Consider the following 11,362-nt stretch of genomic DNA (forward strand, 5'->3'; position numbering starts at 1 on the left):
CCCATGCGATATAGAACGGCAACAACTACATCGCTGTATCTGGTTGGGTTTCAGAGGAATGCGCGCATATATGATAAATATATGTGCTTGGCTTTTTATGCAGACAGGTGAAAGACTATAACAACTCAAAGTGCAGCTTCCCGGAACTGCACGAGGACCTGAACGAGATGAGAGGTCAAGAGGCAACTCTTATTTCAGGGCTGGGAAGAATGGCTGTAACATGAAGCATGCTGGGAGCTGTAGTCTTTTATAGGGGAACGCGAACTTTTGCTTTTATTTCCCGCGGCCGCCTTTTACTACGACTCCCATCAGGCCACCTTTCTTGCAAGATAAATTCTTTCTCCACGCCGTTTGATGAACATTCAACATTCCAGCTGGTTTCCTCTTTCTGTCAGGTTAGCCAGAATGTGTGATACTGGGAGTGTGTAAGAGGGTCACTTCCAGAAGATGGATTTTACGCATATTACTAAACCCTGCAGTCCAGTAGAGCTTAATCCCAAATACTGTTTTTTAAACTGCTGATCTTTACCCCATTATCTCTGCGCTTTCAACAGCGGCTGTATCGAGGACAATTATAAATCATGTTTATTTCAGTGCCCTGAAAAGCTTTGCCTTTTGCTTTGCATCATATGTAGAAGCAGAAATCAGGCCTGTTTGTATAAACATGCTTTATGTTTGGCAGACCTTAAAAAAAAACACGCATAGTCTTGCAGCGTGGGTTTTCAAATGCCTCCGCCAGGTATGCTCCGCCCCGGCTAAGAACTGGTGGTGCACTGATTCCTATAGATTTCAGCTAAAAGAAACAAGTTCTAACACGTTCCTTTAGCTCTGCGGCGGTTTACATTTCCTCTTCCCATAATTGGAAAGCCCCTTGACACGCCTTCGTTCACACGACAATTTGCAGAGTACTTTCTTTTTCCCCCCAGCGCGTAAAAGCTTCTGCTCGTCGCTCGGCTAGCTGAAGGTGAGCCTTCCCTGGTTCTCCTCGCCAGACGCTTGGCAATAAAGAAGTGAGCTGGGCGAGGGGCTTATTCACGTTTGTGCCAATATAGGGACAGCTCTGGGCCTCCGTTGGAGCGGCTTCCTTTCCGCATAGAAAGAACGCCAAACGCGGGAGTCTGATGCTGTGCGGTTCTCTCCCCCCACCCCCCAGCGCGTTTGTCTCTGTTTATTGATCGGATTTGTTTGCAGGCAGAAAAGGGATAGCGCAGGCAGCTAGCATAACGCGGTAACGGGGAGCGAGAGAAGGGGCAGCTCAATGGTTTTCCGTTGAGAAAAACTCCAGTCTCCCAAGGGCGCGCAACCGAGAGGGAAAGTAAAGCTAGAGGGAAAGGGGTGGTGTGTGTCTGTGTGTGCTTTTAAAATCAGAGTCCCCTCTCAGCTTTCCACGGTTTCATTTTGGACAGAATGGGAAACCACCTCATTAAAAGACTGTTTGCTTTCCGCGTAGTCATCCCCGGTTCCCTTCGCTTTCCCGCGCGTTTCCGTTGGTTTTCGCCTTGTTTGTTTTCGCTTCTCAGCTCTGCTGGAGTCTTTGGTTTTGTAACATGCTGTGCGTTTCTCTGGTGGAGGACGGTAGTGTCAAGCTGGGGCATTCCGAAGAGGGAAACCCTCAAAAGAAGAACTGTACTTAAAGAGGCTCTCTGAAAGTTGACTTCGTAGGGAAAATAATAAAAAAGGGCCCAGCAGGGTTGCTTAGAAAACAAACAAGGGTTTTTTTTACATTTAAAAAATACTGGTCTTTATCAGCCTGGTATATATTTTGGAGGGTGGCTGACTGGATATATGGGTAGATTCAGATGAGCAGTGTTGGTCTGAAGCAGCAGAGTCCAGTGGCACTTTTAAGACCAAAGTATTGTATCTGAAAAAGTATGTGTGCATACAAAAGCTTATACCTTGAATAAAGCTTTGTTGGTCTTAAAAGTGCAACTGGACTCGAACTTTGTTCTGGATATATGTGTTTGCACACGTTAAATAATGCACTTTTAATCCACCTTCAGTGCACATTCCAACTGGATTTTGCCAGTTCACACAGTAAAATCCAGTTGGAAAGTGCACTGAAAGTGGATTAAAAGTGCATTATTTAGTGTGTGACTCTGTGTGGGTGTGTGGGGGTGCTTCTACTGAAACTAGTTCTTTCTGTCTTGGATTACTTGCTTATAACTTTCTAGCCTCATTTCTGGCACAGGCATTTCTTATGACACAATAAGAAAACTGATCATGAACCTGTAAAAGCTGCCAAATCTCTTTATGTATTGGCAGGGAAGGTAATTGAACACCATTGGCCACATTCTTGTAGGGGCCCTCCTCCTTCACAATAGCTGACAGCTAAAGAAATTTTCAGGTGGGTAGGGTAGCCACGTCAGACTTCTCTAGAAGAGCTAGATTTGAGTTTAGTAACAGCTGGTAACGGATGAAGGGAGCTTTGACTCTCAGGTCTTTAATCTTTGTTATTCTTTATTCTTGTTTATGTTGTTATTTAATGGTTTTACTGTTTTATCCTGTTTTTATGTATGGGCTTGTGCCCTCTTGTAAGCCGCCCTGAGCCCGCTCGCGGGGAGGGCGGGGTAAAAATGTTAATAATAAATAAATAAATAGGTCGAATCTGCATTTGCATTTTTAAATCAGTTTTGTGCTGCTGTGACGCCATCTTTCTCTATGCTTGTTTGAATGTTGTTTGGAGAAGATTCTTTTAAAGCAGTGCAGAGGTGCAGTCACAGTGGAGCCGTCACATAAGAACATAAGAGCCGCCAATGTTGGATCAGGCCAAAGGCCCATCCAGTCCAACACTCTGTTACACAGTGCTCCATAGCACAGTCATTTAGAGTGTCTAGAAACGCAATCTCTTTTTCTCAACTAGAACACATACTGACCCAGTCAATGTGTGGGTACTTAAAATCGCCTATTATGACACAGTTTTTTTTTGTCTAGCTGCTATCTTTAATTCATTCATAATTTTATAATCCTCCTCTTAATCTGGACTGCTACTACATTTTCAAAGCAAAAACAATACACACTATACAACCATTAAGATATTTCACTTTTCAAAATACTACACTATAACATGGCACATTTTGTTTTGCTCTAAAACTTAAAATGGGTTATGCAATTACACTACAATTAACTGTTAAGTCATCAAATAGAATTTAAGACAAAACTTGTAATCAGCAATCCTCCTATCATAGAAAAGGTAGCTGAGGTGTATCGTAATTAGTTTACTGATGTGTACCCAAGAACAAGTAAAACAAAATTAAAATCATATTTCCCTTTCATCATCTGACAGCATATTTTGGAATTTATTTGCATCATAGAACAATGGTGTTCATTACCATGATCATAGGCCAACAGTTGGGAAATTAAATGTGTATATGGAGGCAAAAGAGAGTGGAGTAAAACAAACTGAAATAAATATGAACCAATTTCAAGGTCAGATTTGATGCAAGCAAAAGCGTATTGATTTTTTTTGTTTATATACAGTGGATGTAATTGAAATGTCAACATCGACTGTATGAGCTTGTTAAATTGGCTGTAGTATTTCTAATTTGAAGTACAAGGGACACAAATGCAAAAATCAAATGACGAACTCACACTAAGTGCTAGAGATTATTGAAATGAAGCCAGGAATATGTATAAACATTCTTCCTTTTGCTCTTGCTCTCTCTTGTGAATTGGTATGACTGTACCGAATAACAGCATGTAGAGGATTTTTCCCCCCAGTCTGTGAAGTATTTCCTATCTACTATCTCTGTAATTTTTACAACAACCTGATAAGGTAGGCTAGTATTAGTACGAATATATTGATGTGGGGAGTTAAGTATGAGAGTTTGTGATGGTCACTTAGTGAGGCAGTGGTTGAAAGGAGGTTTGAAACCCAAACCTCCCTGTTATCCCACTCTTAATCAATATAGCATGTCATCTCTTACTGGCATTTATGTGAGGTAGGTTACTCAGATGGTAGACCACTGAGGAATCCAGTGTCAGGCAATGGCAAACCACCTTTGGCCCCTGTCACACGGGCAGGAAACTGCAGAGGAGAAGTGTGGCTGTTTGCCCCGGGGCAAACTAACATGCAGTAAAGCGATCAGACCTACTGTGGAGGTTCTGTGGAGGTACTGTGAAGGTTCCATGGCAAGGGAGAGGTGCCGATCACAACACACGCCTGCGCGCAATGAAGAAGCGCGCGGCACGGCGAACTGGTTTTCTTTTTTTGTGTACACTACGAATGCGCATGCTCCGTTGGGTGCGTGTGCGCATCCACGGAGACGTGGGGGAAAAAAAAACCTTTTCCGCAAGGGGACATGGGCGGGCGCCGGATACCACCGGAAACGCGATCAGACGCCCGCCCTTGCCCCGCAGTTTCTGGAAACTAGTACCTCCAAGGTACTAGTTTTTTGCTGCGCTTTTTCGGCAGGAAGCCTCAGTTGTGCCACGGAAGCACTACGCTTCCCAGATGTGCTGGTGAGATCGCGACCGGAAACTCCGCTTGTCTTCCGTATCTCTTGCGTGGCTAATGTTGCGTGTGACCGCAGCCCCTGATTAACAAGTGCTGAAAAACAGAACAAATTAGAAACCATGTAAATTAAAGATATAAATAGCAGAGAAAGAAAATTGGTGTGCATGATGGTTTTCTGGCTCTTCTTGGGCTTCTTACAGAGTCTCTAGGCTAAGAGCCACAGGCAAAGAGCCATTTAGCTTGCCCTTTGACTCGTGCCAGAGGCCTCACTACCTCTTCCATTCCCTTAACGGATTTAAGGTTAGGGTTAATGGCCTCCTGTCCCCCTGGTAAGGTATTCTAAGACCAAACATAAACCCTTCTAACAAATACCCACCTGTCCATTGGGATAACCCCGTAATAGGCAAGGCAACGTAGGAACCTTAATGGGACTAGGACCCTTTGTCCCCAGTCCCTTGTTGGCCTCCACCAAAATTACACTTCCTGCCCCTGCTGCCCGACTTAGATCTTAACCTGGGGCAACTAGAGAGTGGATGGGGGCCCGCGCACAGTGGGCACTCGTGCGGAAAGGAACACACCTTTCTACTGCACGTGCCCTGTGAAGTAAACTCCCAACAAAGTGGGCGCTTCTGGGGTGCCTGCCCACTGGGAGCTCGGGCCGAACTCGGACCCTGCAGCCTATGCACCACATGACCGCTGTCTGAACGGTCTCCAGCTGCAGGCCGGGCTGCCGCCATAGCTTCTAACCACAGGTGGGAATGAATCCGGTCCCACCTCCAGGCCGGAATCATGGCTGCCTGCATTCTGAAGCCTTCATCATATTCTAGCCATGCCATTCCCGTAAAGCGAGTCCATATACTTCAGCATTGGGGAGGGCCTCCAAGGCTGCTGGTGTACAATGACTGCTGCATAAATGAGGAACCCTGGATACCAGTTGGACCACATCCTGTCGGCCCTCCGCTTCTTCAACTGCTCCTTTTCATGCTCGTCTAAATCCTCCCTATCCTTCTTATCCAGTTCTCTAAAAAGCAGGGCAAAGACGTCTACAAAATCCCCTTTAAGGATCTTGTCACGTGTTGCTGCAGACAGGTGGTCACCAAAGGGAAGCTCCAGCTCACCACTAGGCAAAGCTTTTGCCGGCACGTGTTTGTACCGTTGCCCAGCACAGCACGTGCAGTCATGTTGTGGGCCCCACCACCCTTGTGATGAATGTGACCTGCACACTCCTGAACCCGAGGCATCTCCACAGCCTGCTGACAGTGAAGGTGAAGGCCCAGAGCTATCCTGGGCCCCCAACCCCCAGGGCCACATCTTTGGCTCTTTGCCTTGCTTACTGTCCTTGGATGAGGGGCCCCTGTAGACCTCCAGCTGGCGCCCATCATCAGTCTTGTACCCTTGTTGACCGCTTCCTTGCTGGTCACCTGAAGGCCCCTGGCCATCCTCCATCATGGCCAAACGTGCCAGGATCTTAGCCTGAAAAGCAGAAGGAGACTTAGGTTTTGCCTTCTTAGTGCCCTCTGGTGCCGTAGGCGGTGGGACAGCCTTCCCCCGTTGTTTCTCCAGGGCGTCCAAGCGTGCCAAAGTAGCCACATTAATGGGATTTGCCTCATCATCCGATGAGTCGGGCCCTACTGGCTCAAGGTTAGGCCTCTTAGGAACCGGTTGTTTGCCCTTGGCCTGGCCTTTGCCCTTACCTGGCACCATGCCTTTAATGCAGTAGCCAAGTCGTCCCAATGCCTACGCTAGCAATTGCCTATGCTAGCAAATTAAAAAGCCCTGTGTGTCAGAAGGGAGGTGTTACAAGGGTCTGCCACTAGGTTGCACCAGCGAGCTCAACTTAAAGGAAAATTCCAAGGCTTCCCCCCTTTTTTTAAAAGGAAGGTTGCACTACGTGCACGGCAACGGCCACCGGGGGTGACCCAGAAGCTCCAACTGTGGGCCTAGGCCACAGGGCTATAACTGCTTGAGGCCTGCCCTGCACCAGACTGCCACCCTAACAAGGCCAGCTCCACCTAGCCAGGTAATCCAGCCCCTATGCCTGCAATTCACCTACTTAAGCCCCCTAAGGACTTTAAAAGCCAAAAAAGGGGGTTTGGACCCGGAGAACTACGGCAGGCCGCCCCCGCCTCCACAGGTGGCTATCTAAGACTGGGGGGGGGAGGATCAGGTTACTATGAAATCAAAAGGCAGCCGAGCACCCTGGAACCGTGCCCAGTAGGGTGCTTGGTGCTAGCCACCGCAGACTGCCCAGCAGCAGCTGCTTCGGCCTTGATGCCTTCTCCGCCCGTTTGCCCTCAGCTGCGTCTTCTGCAACCGCCACTTGTCGCCTGCAGCCACTGCCACACGATTCCCACGGCCACCGCCTCGCTCGCTGAGATCGCCGCCTCAAGCCTAATGCTGCCGACACCTCGTCCGAGCCTCCGCCGATTCGTCTGCCGCCGCGCCACTGCTTTTTAGGCCTAATTAGGTCTACTCCCTAGTGTGCTCGGAACAGCGCTTATGAGAACGAGGCACAACTGACAAGAGGGGGAATGGGGCCGAGCCTATAAAGGCCAGCCCCGCCCACTCAGCGCCGAGACACGCTGCGTCTCAGCGTAGATGTCAGTCTCCCTTTCCTCACAGATACAAAACGGCCAGTGCGCTCAACCGGCTTTGCCGATAGCGCATGAGCCTCATTGTTCTCTGTTGCTTTGGGCAGTTTTTGTAGGCCACAGAGCTTATGGTGTTGGAGCCAGGCTGGAAGAAAAGTGAGTGTGTTGGGGGGGGAAATGGAGTGTTGAATGGTACTAGGCTGCTCCCTTTGGCTCACATTACATGCATCCCTCTTTTAGATATAATATCTCTGCTTTACACATGAATTGATAGACGTATGAATAATAATGATAATCAACACTGTCTAGTTTTGTCCTAAGTTGTGAATAATAGTTTGGGACAACATATATTGTAATTATTTTTCCAAATGCAGAGACTGCTTTATTGAGGGGGTGGAGGGCACAGGAAGGAAAGGGGTTTGCATTCCCCTTCCCCTTGCCCAATTTGGATCAGAGTGGCTCCAGTCTCAGTGATTGCGTTGGTTAAATAAGTCACAGGTCTAAAAGACTCATGACATAGTAATTACTAGATTTAAAGTTCTCGGATTTCAAATTTACCTGATGTTCTTATTTTCTGGCAATGAATCCCCCCCCCCATCTAACCTAGCAAAATATTTCATATATTTCAGTGTTACATAACATTTTTGACATGTCAGATAGGGTCTCCTTCATTCCATTGCTGTGTAGTGATTACAGTGTCAGAGTAGGATCTGGGAGTCCCACGGTCAAATCTACTTTGACATGGGCCAGTCACATGCTCTCAGCGTAATCTACATCACAAAGTTTTTGTGAGGATAAAATGTAGGGGAGGAGAACAATGTAAGCTCCTTTAGGTCCCCACTGGGGAGAAAACTGGGGTATAAATGAAATAAATAAATCAGTTCCTCAACAAAATGAGTGTGTGTAGAACTGCCTCTGTGATGGTAGAACTTTCTGTGGTGGAAACTAAGAATGTAGCCCAGAATTTACTGCAGTGTTGCAAAGAACTCTAAGCATTCCATCTGTCAGTCAGCCCATTAGTTAGTCTGAGGCCTAGCGAAGACCACTAATATCAGTGATGAGTGGGGCAAGGGATACCAGTATGTTTATGAGATCCTATGAGATGGCAGTCAAAGCCACTAAGAAAGAGTATTATGCGGCCACGATTGCATCTGTGAGCTCTCACCCAGCCCAATTATTTAGAATGATTCGGTCTGTCACTACTCTGCCACAAGGCAGACTAAATATTAAGGAATTGGATATCGACTGTATGGCTTTTGCAAGCTATTTCACAGATAAAGTCTTGTCGCTTCGCCATGACCTTCCCGCCACAGTTGAGACACTAAGGAAACTCAAGCTCCATGCACGTCTTCTTGTCAGGTTTTGGATTATTTCAGTCCACTCAGCCTAGAGGAAGTCAACAACTGTATGCCCAACCACTTGCAGCCTTGATCCATGCCCATCGTGGCTAATTAAAGCCGGCTGTGATGGGCTACGAGGTAACCAAAGGGAAATTATCAACCAGTGTTGCGGTTGTTGGACCTGTCAGCGGTGTTCAACATGGTCGATCATCAACTACTGATCCACCGCCTTGCTGACACTGGGATTCAGGGGACTGCCTTGCAGTGGCTTTCCTCGTTCCTTCAGGATCAGGGACAAAGGGTGGCCTTAGGGGAATAGCTGTCCCGAAGGCACCGGCTAGTCTGTGGAGTTCCCCAAGGGGCGGTGCTTTCCCCGATGTTATTTAACAGCTATATGCTGCCCGGAGGCATGGGCTGGAATGTCACCAATATATGGACGACACCAAGCTCTATCTGTTGTTGGGCAGCCAGTCTGACTATAGTCCGGAAGATCTGGACCTGGCAACAGTGCTGCACTTAACAAACTAAGGCCTTGGCCCGAATACCATCATTGACAGCCTGAGCTCCACTGATATGACCTGGACTGAGATATCAGCTGACTGTACTCCTATTATGCTGATACTACCAACGCCTCATCATCGCCATTCGCCATACATTAGCACTTTATGTAATGTTTTATATTTATATTTTGATTCGCTTGTTTATCTGTTTAATACATTTTATGTAAGCTGCCCTGAGCCTGCTTTGGCAGGGAGGGTGGGATATAAATTCAATCAATAAATAAAAAATAAGATGGAAATTCAGTTTGCATGCGGACTGCTAACACTCTGAATTAAAGGCACAACCATCAGAACCAAATACAAATTAACCCACCATAAAATAAACCCACCCTAAATCTCACTTGCCTGCATTGATCGTAAAAAGATAGAGGATGCCAAGTGTCTGGGCTAACTGTAGTAGCTATTACTGTAATTGTTCCCAGTGTTGAAGGAAGGATGGTTGGAGGATGCTCCATGTTTTCATGACTGGGCAGCATTATATCTATACCGGTGTTCCATCTTAACCTGAAGTGTTCTTATCTCACCTGTACCTGAAGTTTGTTTCATGAGAGCCAATAAAGAGGTCTGCATGGTGACTAGTACACAGCAGTAGAGTGCTCTTTGCCTAGATTTTCATCAGAGTTAGAGCACCAAAGGGACTGTTTCAATTTCACTCCGACCTTCTGGCATGAATCAAAAACACCTTGATTGGATTGGTTTTTGATGTGGCAGTAATATTGTGTGGGTATTTTAATACAGCATTTTATATTTAGTGTGTATCTTACTGTATTATTTTTATAGCCTCCATGAGTTTTCAAGATGTGGCTGGTTTGAAATCTTAATAAAAATAAACCTTGTAGTCCTAAGTTGAAATCACGTGAGATTTGCTTTCTTGTAAATATGTTTAAGATTTTAGCCTTAATTATTTGGTAAAGAAATGCATTCCATTTTGAGGCTACAAAACCCTCACATTCGTTTTAGGAGGTTTCTCAGTCAGCACAAGGACAACAAACAGGCGAGAAGTTCATTGCTCTCAAGCACCCCCATTCCATTGTTGGCTTTCACAGGCACCCAGTACTTAAGGCCTGGCTATGCAAATACTTATGGCTAGCAGAGAACAGTTAAAGGGCCATATCAAATCCTGGCAAGATTGTGAAACCTTGGAGGGGACAGAGACTTAGGGGATACCAAAAGCTAGATAGACAGGGACTGACCCACAGTGGTGTAAGTAGAGAGAGGTAATAAATTCCCTCTACACGAGGGGAATGAGGTCCATATTATGGGCTCCATTTTGTGAAATCCATTGGCTGATGGATGCCTGTCATAGCCATGTGTAGCTAACAAAGGGCCAACAGCCCAGACAAAAACTCCCAAGTAGCAGAAAACTTTTAGCATGCTGTACTGCTTAAACCATTGCTATGCAGAATGTCTGTTTAATAAATCATGTATGTTTTAAATCCTGGTAGTTGTTCTCTGTATCACCCAGACCTCCACCATTTGAGTATGCGATCTAAAACAGACATGAGGGGAAGGGAAGCACTGGTGCTAGATTGCTGTTTCCCTGAGAGTGTGAGAATGCAGTAAGCCATTCCTGTGGTAACCAGTTGTTGGGTAGCGGGAGAAGCAGGCGCAAGGCAGATCCTTTAAATGGCATTGCAGAGGGAGTGAATTGGCCAACTGAATCGGCTGAATTGGCCAACTATCGGCCGGTGTCTAATTTGCCCTATTTGGGCAAATTGATAGAGAGGGCGGTGGCGTCACAGTTACAGCGCTTTCTGGAGGATGCTTCAGTCTTAGATCCCTTCCAGTCCGGCTTCCGCCCAGGTCACGGGACCGAGACGGCTTTGGTCACCCTGACTGATGATCTCCGGAGACACCTGGATCAGGGCGGTGTGGCCGCACTGGTGTTGTTAGATCTGTCGGCAACGTTTGACACTGTTGACCACCAGTTGCTGACCCATCGCCTTGCCGACGCAGGGATTCGGGGGCTTGCCCTTCAATGGTTTGCCTCTTTCCTTCAAGGTCGGGGACAAAGGGTGGCTTTCGGGGACCAGCGCTCCCGTAGGTACCCCATTGAGTGTGGGGTGCCACAGGAGGCAGTGCTGTCCCCGATGCTATTTAACATCTATATGCGCCCCCTTGCCCAGATTATCCGGAGTTATGGGCTGGGGTGTCACCAATACGTGGATGACACCCAGCTCTATCTGATGTTGGGCGGCCGATCGGGCTCGGGTCCCGATGACCTGTACCGGGCACTTGAGGCTGTGGCTGGTTGGCTCCGACTGAGTCGATTGAAACTAAACCCGGCGAAGACGGAGGTCCTGGGCTTGAGTCGGACCGGGACAGGAGTGGGGTTCCCTCTCCCGACCTTCGATGGGGTGCCTTTGGTGCCTGCGTCGGGGGTTCGGAGTTTGGGAGTCCACCTGGACTCTGCCTTAA

General features: G+C 47.1%; 1 protein-coding gene across 3 annotated transcripts in view; it reads left to right on the plus strand.

Annotated features, from left to right (window-relative positions):
- The first annotated feature begins 302 nt into the window (after window positions 1-302).
- MGMT (O-6-methylguanine-DNA methyltransferase) overlaps window positions 303-11,362 on the plus strand; it is a 313,417-nt gene continuing 302,357 nt past the window's right edge. The window contains exon 1 of one of the 3 annotated variants that reach the window (XM_015406542.1): window positions 303-395. The gene's annotated coding sequence lies outside the window, so the exon portion shown is untranslated. Of the gene's footprint in view, window positions 396-900; window positions 965-11,362 lie in introns of those variants that run through there. The other 2 variants (XM_015406543.1, XM_015406544.1) reach the window with 2 other exon arrangements.

Source organism: Gekko japonicus, unplaced genomic scaffold (assembly GCF_001447785.1).
Source record: "Gekko japonicus isolate JY-2015 unplaced genomic scaffold, Gekko_japonicus_V1.1 scaffold23, whole genome shotgun sequence".
NCBI classification, from domain to species: Eukaryota; Metazoa; Chordata; class Lepidosauria; order Squamata; family Gekkonidae; genus Gekko; species Gekko japonicus.